At 42.6% G+C, this 7561-nt stretch overlaps 1 pseudogene; it reads right to left on the bottom strand.

The window, feature by feature from the left end:
* Nucleotides 1-6990: 6990 nt before the first annotated feature.
* On the bottom strand, nt 6991-7068 carry LOC116559093 (annotated as a pseudogene).
* Nucleotides 7069-7561: the final 493 nt, after the last annotated feature.

Below are 7561 nucleotides of genomic sequence, written 5' to 3'. Positions count from 1 at the left end.
AAAGCTTTTGCATCAGAAGACCCGGCCAAGGAGTATGTGTCTATATCTTGGGATTGTCTCTTCTCTTAATGGCCATATCAGTAGAGTCAATCAAGAGAGTTAGAAAGTGAAGCAAAGAAAAACCAATAATATATCTATCTATTTTTACATTTTGAAATTATTATTTTAATTAATTAATTTTGAGTAAAGTCTCTCTCTGTCACGCAGGCTATAGTGCAATGGCACAATCATAGCTCACTGCAGCCTCAATTCCTGGGCTCAAGAGATTTTCCTGCCTCAGCATTCTGAGTAGCTGGGGCTACAGGCAGGCACCACCATGCCAGGCGAATTAGGCCGGGCGCGGTGGCTCAAGCCTGTAATCCCAGCACTTTGGGAGGCCGAGGCGGGTGGATCACGAGGTCAAGAGATCGAGACCATCCTGGTCAACATGGTGAAACCCCGTCTCTACTAAAAATACAAAAAATTAGCTGGGCATGGTGGCACGTGCCTGTAATCCCAGCTACTCAGGAGGCTGAGGCAGGAGAATTGTCTGAACCCAGGAAACGGAGGTTGCGGTGAGCCGAGATCGCGCCATTGCACTCCAGCCTGGGTAACAAGAGCGAGACTCCATCTCAAAAAAAAAAAAAAAAAAAAATTTAGGGATGGGGTCTTGCTATGTTGCCAAGTCTGGTCTTGAACTCCTGGGCTCAAGTGATCCTCCCACGTCAGCCTCCCAAGAAGCTGGGATTACAGGTGTGAGCCACTGCACACGTCTTCTATAACATATTTTAAGACTACATTCTGAAAGTAGCCTTAACTACTCATGTACCAGGCATTAGGCTTGTCATGAGAATATGCAGGTGATTCGTCAGGGCCTTGCAGCTACTGTGATTTTGCTGACATCTTCCCAGGCTGGCTCATACAACTGCCTCCTTCTGGTGACTGTCTGACCTAGTAGCAGACCTAAAGAACCAGACCAACTGGACCCCTGTTGCTGTTTGAAAAGGCCTGAGTGAATCATATGTTGATGACACTCCTAGAACAGCAGCCTCTGCAGAGCCGGAGCTGCCTTGACTCCTTTCACTTCAGCTCAGGCCCTCCTGTGCCCTGAAAACCAGGTAATGTGAGTTACAAGCTGCCTGTAGAGGTGAGCGTTCAACCCTGGCCAGCTCAAGACATTCAGCAAGGTGTGATTATCCAGTCTTGAGGCTGCTTGCTGGGAGAAGCACTAACTAGGCTGTTGCCAGTGCCAAGGAGAACAGTCCTAACAAGACTGACAACCCTGCCCAAACTACTTGGCATTGAAAATAACCTGACCGAGTGAAGCTGACACCGAGGTAGGCATTGAGCTTCTTCAGAGAGAGGGGAGGGACCAGCCACATAGGAGGCATGATCCAAACTGCTGGGGTCCTCAGGAATGTATGAGTGGCTCCTTCTTGCCCCAAATCTCAAAACCATTTTGATAAAATAAGATATGCCAGATTATTTCCATGAAATTGAACGAATTTTTTTTCTGAGGAATCATCAAAAAAAAAAAATGTAGAAGTGATAGGAAGGATTTTCAGGGTTTGGAGAATGGCTTACACTTGAGTTACGATTTTCCACCTGCTTGTTCATATCCTGCCTTTGCCAGGGGTCTTTCCCCAGAAAGAGATATAAATAGAGAGGTTGGGGGTGGCGGGGAACGAGGCTATGAGACCTGAGGGGAGGTGTTCCCTGAGGCCAAAATTTTAGGAGCATGGTCTTGAGCTACCCCTGCCCTCTAGGAGTCTCAGGTTTCCCATAGGTCATTTATTTGCCTGGGTGGGTGCCTTAATTTCCTTCTAGATTAGGAAGTAGAAGGTTGATTGAGGACTGGAATCTCTACCCTCTCCTGAGCACAGGGACTCTCAATCACTAAGGTTGGGTTTCCTGAGCATTTCTAATGCTGTGCAATGTTGTACCAAGTCCCATGATACCCTGGGCTATATTCTTATTGTTCTCTTTTTGAGAATGAGGGAATCATGTGTTATAAAGTGGAGAAATTTGGATGAGTCACTTTGAGTGAGGAGAATAGTAGAGAGACATCTGTTGTTTACATGGATCCTAGCATAAATGATATTATAAAGCTAAGCATCATCTCCTAAATTCTTTCTGAGTTAAATATGGGATAACATAAGGGTATATTGAAAAGTTGAATTTCTAAGAACAAGTCTGATAACATAGGCTGGCTTTGGAGTTGAATTCTTAGCCGTTTTCAAATGGGATACAAATGTGTCGAGCCGTCAATCTAGATGGCTGCAATCTGAACGCATGGCATGTGTCTCTCCAAAATTTACACATTGAAACCTAACCCCCAAAGTGATTGTATTAAAAGGTGGGGTCTTTAGGAAGTTTTCGAGCAGTATCATGAGGATGGACGCCTCAGGAATGGAATTAGTGCTCTTATAAAAGAGGCCTAAGGAAGTTTGTTCAGCCCTTCTGACATGCAAGGACACAGCTAGAAAGTGCATCAATGAGGAATGGGCCCTCACCAGACACTGAATCTTCTGGAGTCTTGGTCTTAGACTTCTCAGGCCCCAGAAATGTTAGCAATAAATTTCTGTTGTTTACAAATTACTCAATCTAAGGTATTTTATTAAAGCAGCCTGAATGGACTAAGACATTCAACGATCAAGTTTTCCCTGATGGTTAAGTAAAATGAGTATATGAAAATCAGGGCTGAGGCACTTGCACAGCCCTGGGAGTGAGAACCTCCTTAAATTTTATGCCCTAGACACCCTTCTTGCCCAGCCTTGTTGAAAATACCCAGAATGAGGTTTGGTGCAGAATTGATAATGAGTAATTAGATTTCTACCTTCTGTCTTCCATCTCAATTGATTAAATTGATGAGGTTTGTTTACACCTTGTCCTTTCTGTACCTTCCCAGATTCTTCAATGTTCCCATTCTGCTTCTCTAGATCTCAAGGTCTAATGCACAAACAGTGTCCTAGATGGCACAAGTTCACATAAGGATGGACAGAGCAAGACTTTTGGTCTTTAGGAAGAGCCCACGGAATTGCAAAGTTTAAAGTGAGCTCTAAAATGCCATCCATCTTGTTTCTCTGGCAGGATGAATAGTCAGGTGGCAGGTTTTAGTGTGGTCTAAGGGGCAAATGCAGTTTTAAAGAAAACTTTAAGAGTACAATTATGTCCTTAAGAACCTTAAGTAGAGAGTACAATTAGAGGTTCTTAAGATGAACACAAAATACAATTTAGGTTCTTAAGAAGCCTGGGTTAAGGGAGATCGTGATTTTATGTGTTTCTTTTGGGGTTCCATTTAATATAAGCTCCCACGCTAAAGTCTCGCAGGAGAGCCACACTATCACTCACTATGTGACCTTGAACATGTTGTGTGATCTTTCTGTGTCTCAGTTTTCTCATCCATAAGATGAGGATAATACGGTGTCTATTTCACACAGAATATAAAGAATGTACATAAAATAGTAGCAGAGTATACATAGTAAGCTCTGAGTAAATGTTATTCAGTGATAGTATCATTATTTCAGTGACCACAGAGAAGAGGAAGTTCTATAACTCAGCTCTAGAAAGTCTTTTGTACAACAGCCTATTGCCATATGCACACTTGTTACGGGTAACAAGGTGATTTTGATTCAGAAGAGAATGCAACACAGCAGAACTTTAAAAAGCATACTCTCCGCTACATTTAAAATATGACTCATTTCTCTAACCTAATTTACACCCGTTATTTAGAAACACACCTTCTGTGTAGGGCAGCACACACCTGCAATATAAACTAACAGCATCCACTGTAGAAACTCAAGTTGAGAGGCAGGAAGAAGCCGAAGGAAGCTAACATTGATGGAGTTCCAACCGTGTGCTAAGGACTCTCCTTACATTATGTTGTTAATTCTCTTTTAAACAGCCATATAAAAATCTATTCTTGTGTCCATTTTATAGATGAGAACATCAAAACCGAAAGCACTAAAATTTTTCAAGGTCAAAAATCTGGTAGGTGGCAGAGCCGTGATTTGAATCAACTTCTGTCCATGTTCATTTTATTAGACCACAAAACTCTTGGGCAGAAAAAGCTTTAATTTCTTCCCCTTGTGACTCTGCTCCCACTAACCAATTCTAGTCTCCATGAACCCTTATCCAGTGACCCTCCATGCTTCTCAAAGTGGAAGAATGAGCTTTGTCAGCTCAGGAGCACATCCTTTTGGGGTGTGGGAGAACAGTGTGATGAACCATGTAAAACCGGGACACAGGGCTGTGGTGCTGTTTAATTAAATTAGCTTGAGATAATGGTATATCCTGAAATGGGAACACATCCATTAATGCTGTTATTATTATAAAGGACACGAATGGCCCATTGAGGATTGATGAGAGAATAAACTGTCCATATGCTAGGAACCATAAGGAAACAATTGATAGGAAAAACCTCAGCGAGAAACTTTGGATGGGACTGATAATGCATCCTCCACGATAAAACACATACACAGTAAAGGGGATGTATGCTTGGCATCTGGTAAATCAATGAACTGTGAAGGGACTGAGGCAATAAAGTGAGCAGGTTTCACATTAATATTATAATATGATATGTTTATAGGATGGGGACATTCAAAAGTGATTCCAGCAGCAATGTATAGGAACTGTTTTAATTGAGTTCATGTTCTGCAACAGAAGCGCTGACTTCATCAATCACGCAAAGAAAGGAGTCATGAGAAGGGAAGGTTTTGGACTTGTTTTCCCCTATAAGTGGCCTTTGAATTTTATTGGATGTATACTATATAATGCATTGTTTATCCATATACTATTTAGCCAGGGAGGTTGTTTAGGAAAACACAAGCCTTGGCTACACTATACCCAAAGGATGATAAAATAAAATATGCATATCTTAATGCCTTCCTGAAGCCATAAGCTTGTTCTAGTTCACTAGGCATCCATCTCTGCCTGCATGATCTATGGTGTTATGGACAGAGGGGGGCGGAATGCAGCCAATTATACCCATGGAGCAAATCCTGGGAAGAAGAGATGTAATACAGGCTCAAGGAATGATTTGCTGCTGAGAGGGGTTCATTAGCCCCGGAAAGGGTTAGAGAGAAAAGGTTCACAGCAGAAGGGTGCAGGTATGTGCCTGAGAATGTCAGGAAGGGCTGCCAAGGGTGAAACAAAGGGGAACTTCCCACCTGGAAAATGTTCCTCCTGACAGCAATCTGTTCCAAGTGAAATCAAATGGTTTGCAAAAATGTGTTGGGAATCACAAATGTTTTGTGTGCTTGGGATGTGAAATTATTCAATGATCAGGCCTTATGCATAGCCTTTGGATAGCTTATGGGTATTGATCTTTGGATCTTCATAGGGCCCACCGGGTTTGTTTTCAGGCCCACACACCAAAACTGAGATATTCTCTCTGAACCTGTTCAAATAAATGAAGCAGGACCCTCCCTGCAATAGTTATTACCCTCTGCTGTCAAGCGCTGACATATCTTGGAAAGTAACCCAGCACCAGACTTCTCTGTTAGTCTCCTGCAGTGGCCTTAACTAGGTTGAGGGCTGGGGAACTGCCCTGGATTGGGAGGGGTGGGGGTCAGATGGTATAGTTCATATTTACTCTACTTCCTATCCGTGGTATGGAGGGGATTTCTTCACACATTCCAGAAGGAAGCAATATGAAGGGAATATTTCTGGTCCTTCTTCCTCCCATATGTGCCTTCTTAGTGAAGAAGGAGTGATTTATCTGATTGATGAGTGTGATGTCCTTCTCTCTATTCCTTCTGCTTCTCTCTTTCCATTTATCCTGACTTCCCTTGAGTGGAGTATATTTCCTCTGCCTTGATTCCCAGGAAGTCAACAGATACAGCCTTGGGTGTCCCTTGTCATGAAAGCTCACAGTATCCAGTTGCTTTGTGAAGACCTTCCCAGGTCTTGGGAGATCTCACTAATTCAGACATATCCCTTCTCCACATCTTCACTCTCTTCCTCTCTGATGACTTCTTACCCCCAGTTTATTTACATCTTCGATAGGATTCAATCACAAGACAACTCTCCTTGCATTGTACATTCCCTTTCTTGTTATCTAATTGCTCTCTTCTCTTCACATTGAAGTTCCTAGAAAATTAAACTTTCTCAAACCCTATCTCGAATGCTCTCATTTCCCAGCCTCAGCTCAGCCCATGGCAAAAGGCCTCTGTGTTCACTGCAGGTAAACTGCTTTTTCAAGGCCATAAATGACTTCTTATTTGTAATCCCAGGGAAATCTTGCTTCTACCCTTGGCTGGATTTGAACCTGTTGATCACATCTTCCTTCTCCTTCTATAAATTCTGCTCTCCTTTAGTGTCTCTGACACAGTGCTCCCCTGTTCTTTGTATTTCTCTGGACACTTCCTCTTGACCTCCTTTATGGACTCTTCTTTCCCACTCATCTCTGCCATGTTTGTGTTCCCCAGGTTTCTGCATCAGCCCTTTTCTTATGCAGGTCTCTCATGAATCCACTATGCATGACTTAAATGCTAATAAAATCCCATCGTTCTCACCTTCTTGTTGCAGGACTTCATGTCCAGACCACTGTGGCAGCCTCCTAACTGCCTGTCTGTATTTACATTGTTCCCTCTAATTCTCTTTTGGCTTTGCAACCAGAGACATCTCTCCAAAACATAACCCTGGTCCAGTATTTAAATGTATCCAATAGTTGCCCTTGTTTTTATGTAATATCCCTGTTTGCTGTCTGGACCATGCTTACCGCTAACTGGGTTGTGTGTTCCGATGCCAGCCAGTTTTGGGGTACCTACTCTGTGCCAGGTCCCATACTCAGTTCTGGGAATACTATGATGACCTAGACAGAATCAGTCTTCTGCTCACAGAGCTTATTTGCAGTTAGTGGTAGAGATGGTTAAACCAGTAATTACAGTAAAGTGTGGTAAGTTCTAAGACGGAAGAAGTACAAGTTATCATGGGAGCGGATCACAGAGCGTCTTCACCTGGAGTGCGAAAGTAAGGAAGGCTTCCCAGGCAACCATGTTTAAGCTAGAAAAAAAAAAATTATTTTCAAAATTGCCTATCATCCTTGCAAAGGGAAATGCTCCCTTTTGCTCTCTTTTCATACAACCCCTTTCTGCTACTTTCTGCCCTCCAGCAGTGAGAAAAGCTTAGAGATTCCTGAAAAGACCATGCACATCTTTGGTCCTTCTCAATGTTAGCTGGTACCCATCCTTTAACGCTCTTTCATCAGGTGGTTTACAATAGGCGGTGAGCTTGCTGGTTAGTGCTGCAGTACCACAGACCAGGATTCAGTCCATGTGTGCTCCTGAGCTGTGCATCCTTGGGAGAGTTATTTAACTTTACTGAGCCTCCCTTTTTAACTTGTAAAATAAGGATAATAGCGATACTTCCCATTGGGATTTGAAGGGACCTAATAAATGGTAGCCATCCTTCCTATTCAAGTTTTGAACAAATTGAAAAACACAACAAAATAATAAAGCAGATGAGACGCCGAACATCACTTTTATTAGTGATTAAGCTGGTACTAAAGAGTATGGCTACTGCATTTTATTGATACTAAAGTGTACTTTCCGTTCACATTTAACATCTTTTTACTGAGGGC

Source organism: Sapajus apella, unplaced genomic scaffold (genome assembly GCF_009761245.1).
Source record: "Sapajus apella isolate SASKATOON/1434 unplaced genomic scaffold, GSC_monkey_1.0 scaffold22, whole genome shotgun sequence".
NCBI classification, from domain to species: Eukaryota; Metazoa; Chordata; class Mammalia; order Primates; family Cebidae; genus Sapajus; species Sapajus apella.
This window is presented reverse-complemented; position numbering and strand designations above follow the sequence as displayed.